The sequence below is a fragment of the Heloderma suspectum genome, chromosome 1 (assembly GCF_057233095.1).
Source record: "Heloderma suspectum isolate Gila_16-S chromosome 1, 16-S_ref, whole genome shotgun sequence".
NCBI classification, from domain to species: domain Eukaryota; kingdom Metazoa; phylum Chordata; class Lepidosauria; order Squamata; family Helodermatidae; genus Heloderma; species Heloderma suspectum.
Genome location: NC_139458.1, coordinates 136192533 through 136204285, shown reverse-complemented (window position 1 = coordinate 136204285; position 11753 = coordinate 136192533). Strand labels below are relative to the sequence as shown.

Sequence of the window (11753 nt, the reverse complement as noted above, 5' to 3'; positions counted from 1 at the left end):
TCATTGACAGAATTTAGTAAGTTCTGCAGAAAAGAGCACCTATTAATAAATTGTTCAAAAACAAAAGTGGTAGTGTTTGGCAGGAAGAAGAAGAAATCATATGTGAAAATTGGATAATAAACCCATTGAACAGCAGCGTAATTTTAGATACTTGGGACTTGAGTTTAATGCTCAGCTTTTATGGAAGCCTCATTTGAAAGCAGTTAAATTGAAATCTTCCCACCCCATACAGTCCCTGATTCGTTTTCTTACATTTCAAGGAGGGAGCCTGGCTGCTCCAGCAGTTGAGGTATTTGTGAAGAAGATACTTCCACAACTGTCATATGGTGCAGAGATATGGGGATATACCAGTGTTTCCACTTTAGAGGTGGTACAGAATTCTTTTACGAGATTCCTGTTAGCTGGCCCTCAAGGTACACCTGCTCCCCTTCTAAGGGCAGAAACAGGAATACTTTCTATAGAAACATGTACTCATTTTGCGCTTGCCCTGTACTGGCTAATGCTGTCTTCTATGAAGGATTTCCACCTGCCAAAAAAATGCTTCTTGAAACAACTGCAGACTCAAACACAAAGCCCTTGAGTAAATTCTGTAAGACATGTCCTACATATTTATGGGATTAGAACAGAAGTGTTACCTACCTTCTCTTCCATCAGAGTGAAAAAGTTGTTCAAAGAAAGAATACATCTATATTCTCAGTGGTGGGACTTAAACATTCTATCGCACAAATGTCGTAGTCAATTTGGTATCCATTATATAAAATGACATTTGGTCTGGAACAATACTTTCCATCCACTCTTACTGTGGATCCTTTAAGAAAATCATTCTAGGAATGTTAGAGAATTCCGCCATGGACTCCTAAAGAATCCGGCCCCCTGGAGTCTGTGGCAGAACAGACCAATCCCCCCTGTGAACCTTCCCTGGGACTGATCCTACCTGCTGTAGGTCGTACTCTGCCCTCGTCTGCGGCTGCGAATGGTGGCCCCAGTCTGCGGCTGCCATTTCCCTCGCTACTTTAGCCATGATAGGCTACATAAGTATTTACGTAGCCTATCACAGGAAAGAGCAAGGACACAAATAGCGTCCGCTATGCCATTTGCATCCCTGCTCTTTTCGTGGTAGGCTACGTAATGTATACGTAGCCTATCACAGCTAACGCAGGGATGCAAATGGCGGCTGCTATGGCGGCCGCCATTTGCGGCCACAGCCCGGCAGTGAACAGAGGTCTGGCTGTGGGCGGCCCCAGTCGGTGGCTCTGCGGACTTGCTGCGGAGCGGAGCCGGCTGGGGAGGATTCCAGGGGGAGGGACGGATCGCCTCCCCCCCACTGAGGACACCCCGGAACGGAACCAGGTAAGGGATTCATACATCCCTAAATCATTCACAGCTTTATGATTCCAGTTCATGCCCTCTGCTTATCTGGAGGGGAGATTTAATAATACCCCACCTCATTTATGACTCTGCATTTGTGAGTCTGGCGAAGTTGAGGATATTGAACACTGTTTACTTCACTGCCATCTGTACAAATCCCCAAGGTATAATTTATTTATTTATTTATTTCATTTATACCCCGCCTTTCTCCCTCTCGCAAGGAACTCAAGGCGGCTTACATTATACTCCTCACCGTTGTATCCTCACAACAACAACCCTGTGAGGTAGGTTGGGCTGAGAGTCTGTGACTGGCCCAAAGTCACCCAGTGAGCTTCCATGGCCAAGTGGGGACTAGAACCCGGATCTCCCAGCTCCCAGTCCGTCACTCTCACCACTACACTACACTGGCTCTCCATATAAATTTTTCTATCATATCCTTTTTTTTATTTTTTGTCAAGTAGACCTCCCTTGGATCAGATCTGTACACTGCTTGCAGGCAATGATGTATATATTGTGACGCAGGTTGCAAAATTTGGCCTGGCTGCCAGAAAATTAGGATGCCTAAGACCTAGGCATCATTCTGTATCCTCACATTAATCTAGAGGGAAGGACCTTGTGGCTGTTGTTTCCCTGGTGGAAAAGTGAGGTTTAAATGTGTTATTTTAATTATCACTTGTGCAGTGTTTTTAAATTGGTTTGTATTTTTATTGTATTTTAGTACTTCTGTATTTTTGAAATTGTAATGGCCCATGGCTTTGAACAATAAAGGTTCATTCATTTGTTATTTCAGTGAATGGATGCCAATTAGGCTAGCTTGGCAGTTTTAAAGTTATAATTAATTTTTTACAGGTGATTAGCCCTAGCAAGTATGTGAGAGAATACACGTGTGTCGTTGACATCCATATGTGTCATGGTGTAAAATGGAACTAATGAGAGCGAAACCAAAGATGCCCCAACAACTGCAGTGGAAGAGACTTGTACTCTGTTAAAATGGATGAGTGGTTGTGAGCATATCATGCACACTTCTTTGAGCTGCTAACAGATATTAGTTTGTCGATGGTACAGAATACTTCAATGGAGTGAAGGCCCTACTATGTGCCTATCCAAAACGTCTCTCCAGTCAGCTATATCAATACAATGTTGAAAGAGGGTCCCTGCTCTGCTTGGTGCGTGTATTCATTCGCTGAGCCATGAATTTGATGCGTAGACCCACGTGGTGTGTAATGTTAATGATGAAGAAGCTTTTGTCTGTGACGTTGGTCAGGATCACGAATGATTGAGCTTTTCTGAAGCACTTCATGGGCCCGAAGTACATGTGTGCATTTCCACGTAATACTCTTCTTACCGCTTCTCTGCTCCAGAAAGTAGATTTTCATTTGTGTGTAAGATGTAACTTCGGCTTGAGGGTTCAAAGAATTTCGTTTACATCATCTTGGTATTCCTCACAATACTCCAGTAAGGCGAGCCAATATCATCCTTACCCCCATAAAGCAGAGGCAAGGTTGAGGCACGGTGGTGTGCCTGAGGCTACCTCATGAGTTCACGGCAGAGGGGAGATTCGAACTGGGGATTTTGAGATTCATAGTTCAGTCTCACAAACCATTACTCTGCACTAGAGTCAGAGTTCCCAAGCAGCACAGTAAACTTAACCCAGCAACCAGCCACTTGGTACTCAATCATACAACTCAGCTACCACTGTCAGTCAGTTAGGGCACAATCCTATCAAGATAAGCGGCCACCTCTGAACTCAGAGGCGAGGCGACCGCCTATCCAAAGCAAGTCAGTAGAGCCATGGGGGGGGGAATCATTCCCCCCCCCCCAAGCCTCTCCTGCCCTGCTATTTTCCGCTAGACAGCCGTTTTCAGCTGTCTAGCTCCAGGAGGCCGACCAGGAGAGGAGACTGTGTGTAGGACACATTGGATGTGCCGTACAAGCAGTTCCACTCTCCCCACCCCTGAACCCCCCAGAAGCAACCCTTTTCAGTCACTCCGCATTCCTCTTCCGAGCACGGAGGATGGGGCTTCTCCGCGCTGCCTCTGAGGCAGCGCAGACATGGGGGGAGGTCAGTTCTCTCAGAACCGACCTCGGAGCACAAGCTCTGAGGTCGGTTCCCGGAAAACAGCATATCCTGTGGCCCTCTAGACAATGTCTAGTGGCCATAGGATTGCTCCCTTAGTAATTTTATTATAAAGTGGGATTCATGTGGAAAGTAAACAGAGGCTTAAAGCAGGGGTGGGGGGCCTTTTTCGACCTGAGGGCCACTTCCCTTTCAGGAACCTTCCGGGGGCTGCATGCCAGAGGTGGTCAGAGAGCCTCGCAAACAGCGGGGGTGGGGCATCCCACTCTCTCTCTTTCATAACACACATGCCTTCTAACACATAATACACACACAACACACACCCATTTATTCACACATAACACACTCATACAGACCCATCTCATAAACACACACTGTCAGGGTGGAAACTGAGCCCATAGAGCCCCAGAGCAGTTCTGATCCTGAGGAGGAACAGCAATCCATGGGAGAGGAGCCAGCTCATCCCTCACAGGCTCAGCACCTGGCAGAGATTCCTCCTGAGTTAGATAGTGATCCTAGCAGTGAGAAAGTGTGGGAACGAGGCTTGCTAGATGCTCGACACAGACACAGAGAGCGACGAGCAATGGAGGGCACGGAAAGGAGGCGTAGCGCCCGTTTGGTGCGCAAGCAATGGCCACCTCCCATGGACCCAAGGGAAAGAGGGAGGATCTCTCCCTAGCCCATAAGTTCTGGGTCTTCAAGTGACTCTCTTTCAAACGGGGATCAGCTGCCTATTTGAAGCTTAGGTCACTCTGCTGTTCCTTGCTTTAGTCGCTGGTGATTAGCATCTGAAAGAGTCATTAAGTTGTAAAAGGATTAAAGCTTTGAAAATAATCCTTTTGTCTGTGTCTTGAGTTGGCTATTGCAGTCTACTGAAAGAGGCCGCCAGGGAGCTCCTGACACACACTTATAACAAAGCACACACACATGGGGCTGAGGGCAATTGGGGCGGGTCATAGTGCTGCAGTGTGGGAAGGTCAGCCTTTCCCTCCCCAGCAATGACCCCCCTGAATATGCCCCCCATGCAGCAATTAGCACTATGTATGCATGTATACATGTTCCATTTGTATAATAAAGTATTATTACATAATAAGTAATTTAAGAACATAACAGCATAATAAGAGCCCTGCTGGATCAGACCAAGGGTCCATCTAGGCCAGCATTCTGTTCACACAGCGGCCAACCACCTGTCAACCGGGAACCCACAAGCAGGACACGAGCGCAACAGCACCTTCCCACCCATATTCCCCAGCAACTGGTGTACATAGGCTTACTGCCACTGGTACTGGAGGTAGCATGTAGCCATCAAGACTAGTAGCCATTGATAGCCATCTCCTCCAACCTAAATTGCTATGTAGGTATATACTAAATATATGTTAGTACTGCTTAATATAATAAAATCCCTAAATTATACATGTATAATGTACACAATGTGCAGCATTGGCACCAATGGAAGGTTTTTAAAAACATGATTCATTGGGGGGCAATTTTTCAAGGGGGCTTGCGGTGCTCTGGGAGGTGATGGCTAGCCCTTCCCAACAGTGAGTGACCCCACCCCACCCCTTTACCTGATCCGCTCTTGATAAAGAATTTCCTTGAAATGTTGAGAATTATAACAGAGGCATTAAACATTTCCCTTGATAACGAGTTCCCCCATGACGTGTTGGGAACTATATCATGCAGCTGCTCAGTTTTTTGTTCACCATGCTGCCATCTAATTTGCTGCATGGATGGACCAAGTCACAGAGTAGACCCCACAGGGATAAGAAAGGGGTTATTGAGGATCAAGATCTCAGGGAGGTGAGGGTGGCAGTCACATAATGATTTCTGCTCAATATCTGTCAGTTATCTCTCCTCTAGACAAGAGAAGATGTTCTCACCAGGGGAGTAGCAGAATAGTCAGCCCTTGTGATGCAAAAGTAAGCTAGAAGCTGAGGGTCAAGCCAGGCATGGAGGCGGAGGCATAATTTAAGTGGATGACCCATTCATGTATAAAGTGAGGGATCGGGGGGGGGGGGGTCTTACTTTTTGAGCTTTTCTACATGAGGCATTTATTGTGCCTTCATGATTCCTTACAGTTGTTTATAGGCTATTTCGATGACATCATGATCCTCCCCTTTTGCTTCTGTTTTTGTCAGAGCACTTTCCAGAATTCTTTTAGAATGGGAAAATTGGGTATTATTTCGGAAAGCGCTGTTTCTCCTTGTGTATTTGAGCTATTCCACTATAGCACAGCTCCACCTAGAGGTTATGTAGCAGAAAAGCAGGAAAAGAAAAGCTCTTTGTGTAGAGCATGGATCTCAATGCTGCGATGAAACCAAAAGTAGATACAGCAATCAACAGCCTCAAAAAACCTCTTAAAGTAAAAAGAGCACATGAGAGAGGGATGCTGAACCTTCCCCCTCCAGCATCTTACCTTGCCTCAGTCAGGAAAAGGATCAATGCTTGGAGCAACCTCCTTGAGGTAAGCTACTGGCGGGAGAAAGGTTCCATGCCTCTCTTATTAGTAAAGAAAGGCCCCACCCCATTCTTCATATGTAGATAAGGTAATATGTAAATAGTAATAGGTGTCTGCCACCATCATATCTTATTTGACTTCAAGCACAAGTGGTGTCTTGGTCCAGTTACTTACCAATGTGCGCAGACAACAACAAGCAGTTTGAGAAAGTCTTGAATTGCTAACAGTACTAGGGATGGGGGAGAATTCCGCCACGGACGGACCCCAATGGGGCCGGATTCCAAGAATCCAGCCCCATTGGGGCCCGTGGCGGAACAAAACACTCACCTCCATGCCCCTCCAGAATCCATGCGGGTCGGCTCCCTCTATGTGTTGATCCTGCGGAACCGGCCGCCGGCTCCACTCCACTGGTGATACGGCCGGCCGCCATTGCTGTCTCGTATCACTGGGGTAGGGTAAGTGAGTCTCCAGATGCAAATGGCATAGTGGACCCTATTTGCTGCCGTAAAGCTGATAGATGAGCCTAAATGCAGCCATTTATGGTAGCATCACCCAGGTGTCCTGGAAGGCAATTCCAAGTATACAGAGCAGCAAGGGAGAAAAGGTGCAGCCTTTTGAGGGAGCAGAACACCTTTGGACAGCATTGGCCAGACACAGTCAGTGCACATTATGCGATGACAGAATGGCAAGATGCACAGTGGTGCTGCTCAGAATGGCCTCCTCGTGCCAAAGCAGCACACCGTGAATCTGTGCCAAACATTTCAAAAACATGAACAAGAGCAATATTGGAAGGGGGCAAAATCGTACCAAATGGATAAGGGGCATTTTCAATACATCCCTCAACATGACAGACGTATTCTATATGTTGTTGTTTATTCAGTCAGTCGCTTCCGACTCTTCGTGACTTCATGGACCAGCCCACGCCAGAGCTTCCTGTCAGCCGTCACCACCCCCAACTCCCCCAAGGTCGAGTCCGTCACTTCCAGAATGGTTTTCCATTGTGGTAAACACAACTCTCCCCATTCCTCTTCTCTGTATCAGCGGGTGATGCCTAGGGAGACAAAGGAATCAGAAAGCAACCGCACGCTGCTTACCGATTTTGTCTTGGTGGGCTTCACCACCGATCCGCTCCTGCGGATAATCTTCTTAGTGCTGTTCCTGGTCTCGTACAGTCTAACGCTGACTGGAAACCTGGGTCTTATGACGCTGATCTACCTAGACTCCTGCCTGCACACACCCATGTACTTCTTTGTGGGTAGCCTTTCCTTCCTGGACGTCTGGTACTCCACAGTCTACACTCCCCGCATCCTGGCCGACTGCGTGTCCAAGAACAAGGCCATGCCCCTCACTAGTTGTGCGGCCCAGTTCTTCTTCTCCGCTGGCTTGGCCTACAGCGAATGCTTCCTGCTGGCTGTCATGGCATACGACCGCTATGTGGCCATCTGCAACCCACTCCTCTACGCCACCACCATGCCCAGGAAGCTCTGCATCCAACTGGTCATTGGGTCTTGCGTGGCTGGCTTTGCCAATGCCATTGTACACACAGGTAACACCTTCCGCCTACGCTTCTGTGGGAACAACTTTATCAACCACTACTTTTGTGATGTACCACCACTTTTGAAGATGGCCTGTGATGATACCCGGGTCTATGAACTCATCATGGCCGTTGTCCTTGGTTGCAATGTGTTGGCAACCACAGCTCTCATCCTTGGCTCCTACACAGGCATCGTGGCAGCCATCGTGTGAATCCGCTCAGCGGCAGGGCGCCACAAGGCCTTCTCCACTTGCTCCGCCCACCTCACCTCTGTCTCCCTGTTCTATGGCTCCATTCTCTTCATGTATTCCCAACCCAGCTCCCAGTACACTCTAAACTGGGACAAGGCAAATGCTTTGTTCTACACGGTTGTCAACTCCCTGGTCAACCCTGTGATTTACAGCCTACGCAACAAAGACGTGAAGTCAGCCTTCAAGAAAGTCCTGGGGAGATTCATAGCACCCAAATGAATGGCAGTGATGTTGTTGTCCTTGTCCACTTGCTACAGATTACAGATATGGCAATGTAGCGTGACCTCGAGTGTCCTCCATTATTATTCCAGCACAAGAGATGGTAGAGAGTCCTGGGAAACCAATGGCCTTTTTATGTGAGGCTTTTAACCCACCACTTTACCGAGGCTTCTGCTTCCGGATTATTTGGGGGATTAAGATTGGCTGCTTTACACAATTTTTTCCAGGGCTTTTCTTTCTCTGCCTTTCTATATGTTCCATTACACAATCACTAGGTGGCATTGTGGTATAGTGGAATGGTGAAAATACACAAGAGTTTCATGCCACCATTGACAGATATACCAGGCATTCCTCATTAAGGGTGGGGGGGGGGCGGTCCAGATGCTAAAATGGTTGCAAAGAACAGGAGAGGCCCTGGGGGAGGAGGATGTCATGTAAAGCACCCGCAAAGTACCATGTGTGAGGAATCATGAGGGCACAATCAATGCCTCATGTAGGAAAGCTCCAAGGCTGCTTCCAAACAAGGCTTTTATCACCCCATTCTCTTGCCTCATTCACGGAATTTTACAGGGGGTCCAGACAATGACATCTTTCACCCATAATCCGCCTGTGTTTTCCCATTGCTTCTTCCATCCTTTTTCTTGCTCTGGACAATCCGTTAAAAAGAAAAGATGGAATAGCTGCACAATGCCTTCTGACTATTTTACCATATATACCTGCCCGGACCCTAACATCATCTTCAGAGGCCTTCCTCTGGGTGCCCACATCAACTGGAGTGAGGCAAATGGCTACTAAGGAGAGGGTCTTTTCTGTTGTGGCACCCCATTTGTGGGATGCCCTCCCCAGCGAAGCTCACCGGGGAGCTTTTCAACTCCAGGTGAAGACCTTTATCTTTTCTCAGACATTTTAGTTCTTCCGTTTCATTGTTTTAAATCCGTTGTTGTACTTTTAGGTCTTTACGCTGCTGCTGCTTTTTTTCTTTGGTCTTGTACTGTAGTTTTAAACTTTGAAAAGTTTTATATTATTTATGGTTTTGACTGTACTCTATTAAAGACTTGTACTCTGTTAAAATGGATGAGTGTTTGTCAGCATATCATGCACAGTGTATCGGTACAGAATACTTCAATAGGGTGAGGGCCCTAATATGTGCCTATCCAAAACGTCTCTCCAGTCTCCTATGTCAATGTTGAAAGAGGGTCCCTGCTCTGTTTGGTGAGTGCATTCATTCGCTAAGCCATGAATTTGATGCGTAGACCCACGTGGTGTGTAATGTTAATGATGAAGAAGCCTGTGTCTGTGACGTTGGTCAGGATCACGAATGATTGAGCTTTTCTGAAGCACTTCATGGGCCCGAAGTACATATGTGCATTTCATTGTAATACTCTTCTTACCACCTCTCTGCTCCAGATCACCCCCCAATGGAAGCAGATTTTCATTTGCGTGTAACATGTAACTTTGGCTTGAGGTTTCAAAGAATTTCGTTTACATTATCTTGGTATTCCTTACAATACTCCAGTAGGGCAGGCCAATATCATCCTTTCCCCAGTATAGCAGAGGCAAGGTTGAGGCACGATGGTGTGCCTAAAGCTACCTCATGAGTTTACGCAGAGGGGAGATTTGATCTGGGGAGTTTGCTTACAATTGCTTACATTGAACCTCAGTTGCCATTTAGATGCCCATTCTCCCAGTTTGGAGAGATCCTGTTGGAGCTCTTCACAATCCCTTTTTGTTTTCACCACCCTAAATAATTTGGTGTCATCCGCAAACTTGGCCACTTCACTGCTCACTCCTAATTCCAGATCATTTATGAACAGCTTGATAAGCGTTGGTCCCAGTACAGATCCCGGTGGGACCATACTATTTATTGCCCTCCATTGGGAGAATTCGCCATTTATTCCTACTCTCCGTTTTCTGTTCTTTAAGTAGTTAAAGTTCTGTTCTTACTCTCCATAAGAGGCCCTGTCCTCTTTTTCCATGACTGCTAGGTTTGCTCAGGAGTCTTTGGTGAGGGACTTTGTCAAAAGGCTTTTGGAAGTCAAAAGTCTTTTTTCAGAGCACTTTCCCAGGATTTTTTTAGAACGGGAAAAATGGGGTATTATTTCTGAAACGTCTGTTTCTACTGGTGTATTTGTGCTATTCCGCTATAGCACAGCACCACCTACAGGTTATGTAGTGGAAAAGCAGGGAAGGAAAAGCTCTTTGTGGAGAGCTTGGATCTCAATTCTGCAACAAAACCAAGAGTAGATTCTGGATTAACAGCCTCACATAGAAAAGCTCTAAATGAGAGCAGACACTCTTCTCTTTGTTTCTAACTGTTGGAGGGGGAGTTGGTAGAGTGCTGGTGGTGGTGGTGGACACATTTGTTCCAACTCCAGCTCCACTGATGTCTGTGGGCAGCTCTCTTGTCCATATCTGGGGACATTTAAAAATAGCTTCTCACCATGAACCAGGAAGAGACCTATCCAAAATAAGTTGGCTCATTCTATTTATTTTATTAAATGTATTAATCACCCATCTGGCTGGTCACCCAGCCACTCTGGACAATGTACAAAGTATATAATAAAACCGTTTAGAACAATAAAATTCCACAGGAAAAACATTTTCTAAAATACCCTAACCCATCCCAAATGCCTGCATGAATAACCACGTTTTTAATGCGCGGCGGAAGCTCATTAAAGAGGGGGCATGGCGGAGTTCCCTAGGGAGGGAGTTCCACAGAGTGGGGGCCACCACAGAGAAGGCTCTCTTCCTCGTCCCCACCAGTCTAGCTGTCCTGGCTGAAGGGACAGAGAGAAGGCCATCCAAGGCTGATCTTGTTGAGCGGCCTATCCGGTGTTGCTGGAGGCACTCCTTAAGAACTAGATGTACGAAAATCACTTACCTTTCGCGGATTATGCTGATGGGGGGGAGGTGTTCCGTCCCTCCCCCCGGAATCCTGGCCGGGGGGGGAGGCGCTCCATTCCTCCCCCCCGGAATCCTCCCTGGCCAGCTGTGCTCCGCGGCAGCTCCGCGGAGTAGCCGGCCAGGCCCAGCCAGGCCAGAGCCGTCCACAGCCAGATTTCCGGCCGCAGAGGGCTCTGGGTAAAAAAAAACAACAACCCGCGTACGCAAATGGCGGCAGTTTCTATATAGCCTAAAACGTCTGGGTAAAAAAACAACAAAAAAACTGCAAATGGTGGCGGTGGCAGCCGGTCGGAAGACCAGCCGCCACAGCCGCAGCCGCTGCCGGAGCCACTGCCGCCCAGAAGATCCGCCCCAGGTAAGTCTCGTCCCGGGGGGATCCGTGGGGGCGGCAGGGGGTGGCAGGCCGTTCCACCACAGATTTCAGGGGGCCAAATGCACTGGCATTCAGCCTCCCAGAGATCTGTGGCGGAATTCTCTGCCATCTCTAGCCAGAACCATATAGGGTTTTAAAGGTCAAAACCAACATGTTGAATTTGGCCTGGAAAACAACTGGTAACCATCCCTTATAGATAGCTGGGTGTCTCTGTCCTCCTGTTCCAGTCACTCCATTCTCTTCCCCCCTCCCACTCAATTGTCAGAGCTTCATTTTTCCCCTCTGAGGGCCAAACTAAACGTTCTTCCAATCATGCATGATTTGGTTTCTTTACTTCAGAGTAAGCACACGGGCCCTGATTTGGAGTGGGACTGTAGCACTGCGGGGGGGGGGGATTTACACTTCCCCCACCTGTTTTTATCCAGAGATCCCACCACCACCACCTGGGGGGGGGGTAAAAACAAGGAGAGGAGGCATTTTTTACTTTATTTACCCCCCCCTTTATTAAAAAAAAAAACATTTTCCAGATTAGAAGAATGTTTAGTTTGGCCCTCACTCAGCTTTCCATG

The 11753-nt window shown here is 47.4% G+C and overlaps 1 pseudogene; it reads left to right on the top strand.

Annotated features, from left to right (window-relative positions):
• The first annotated feature begins 6950 nt into the window (after positions 1–6950).
• On the top strand, positions 6951–7907 carry LOC146357968 (olfactory receptor 9G4-like; annotated as a pseudogene).
• Positions 7908–11753: the final 3846 nt, after the last annotated feature.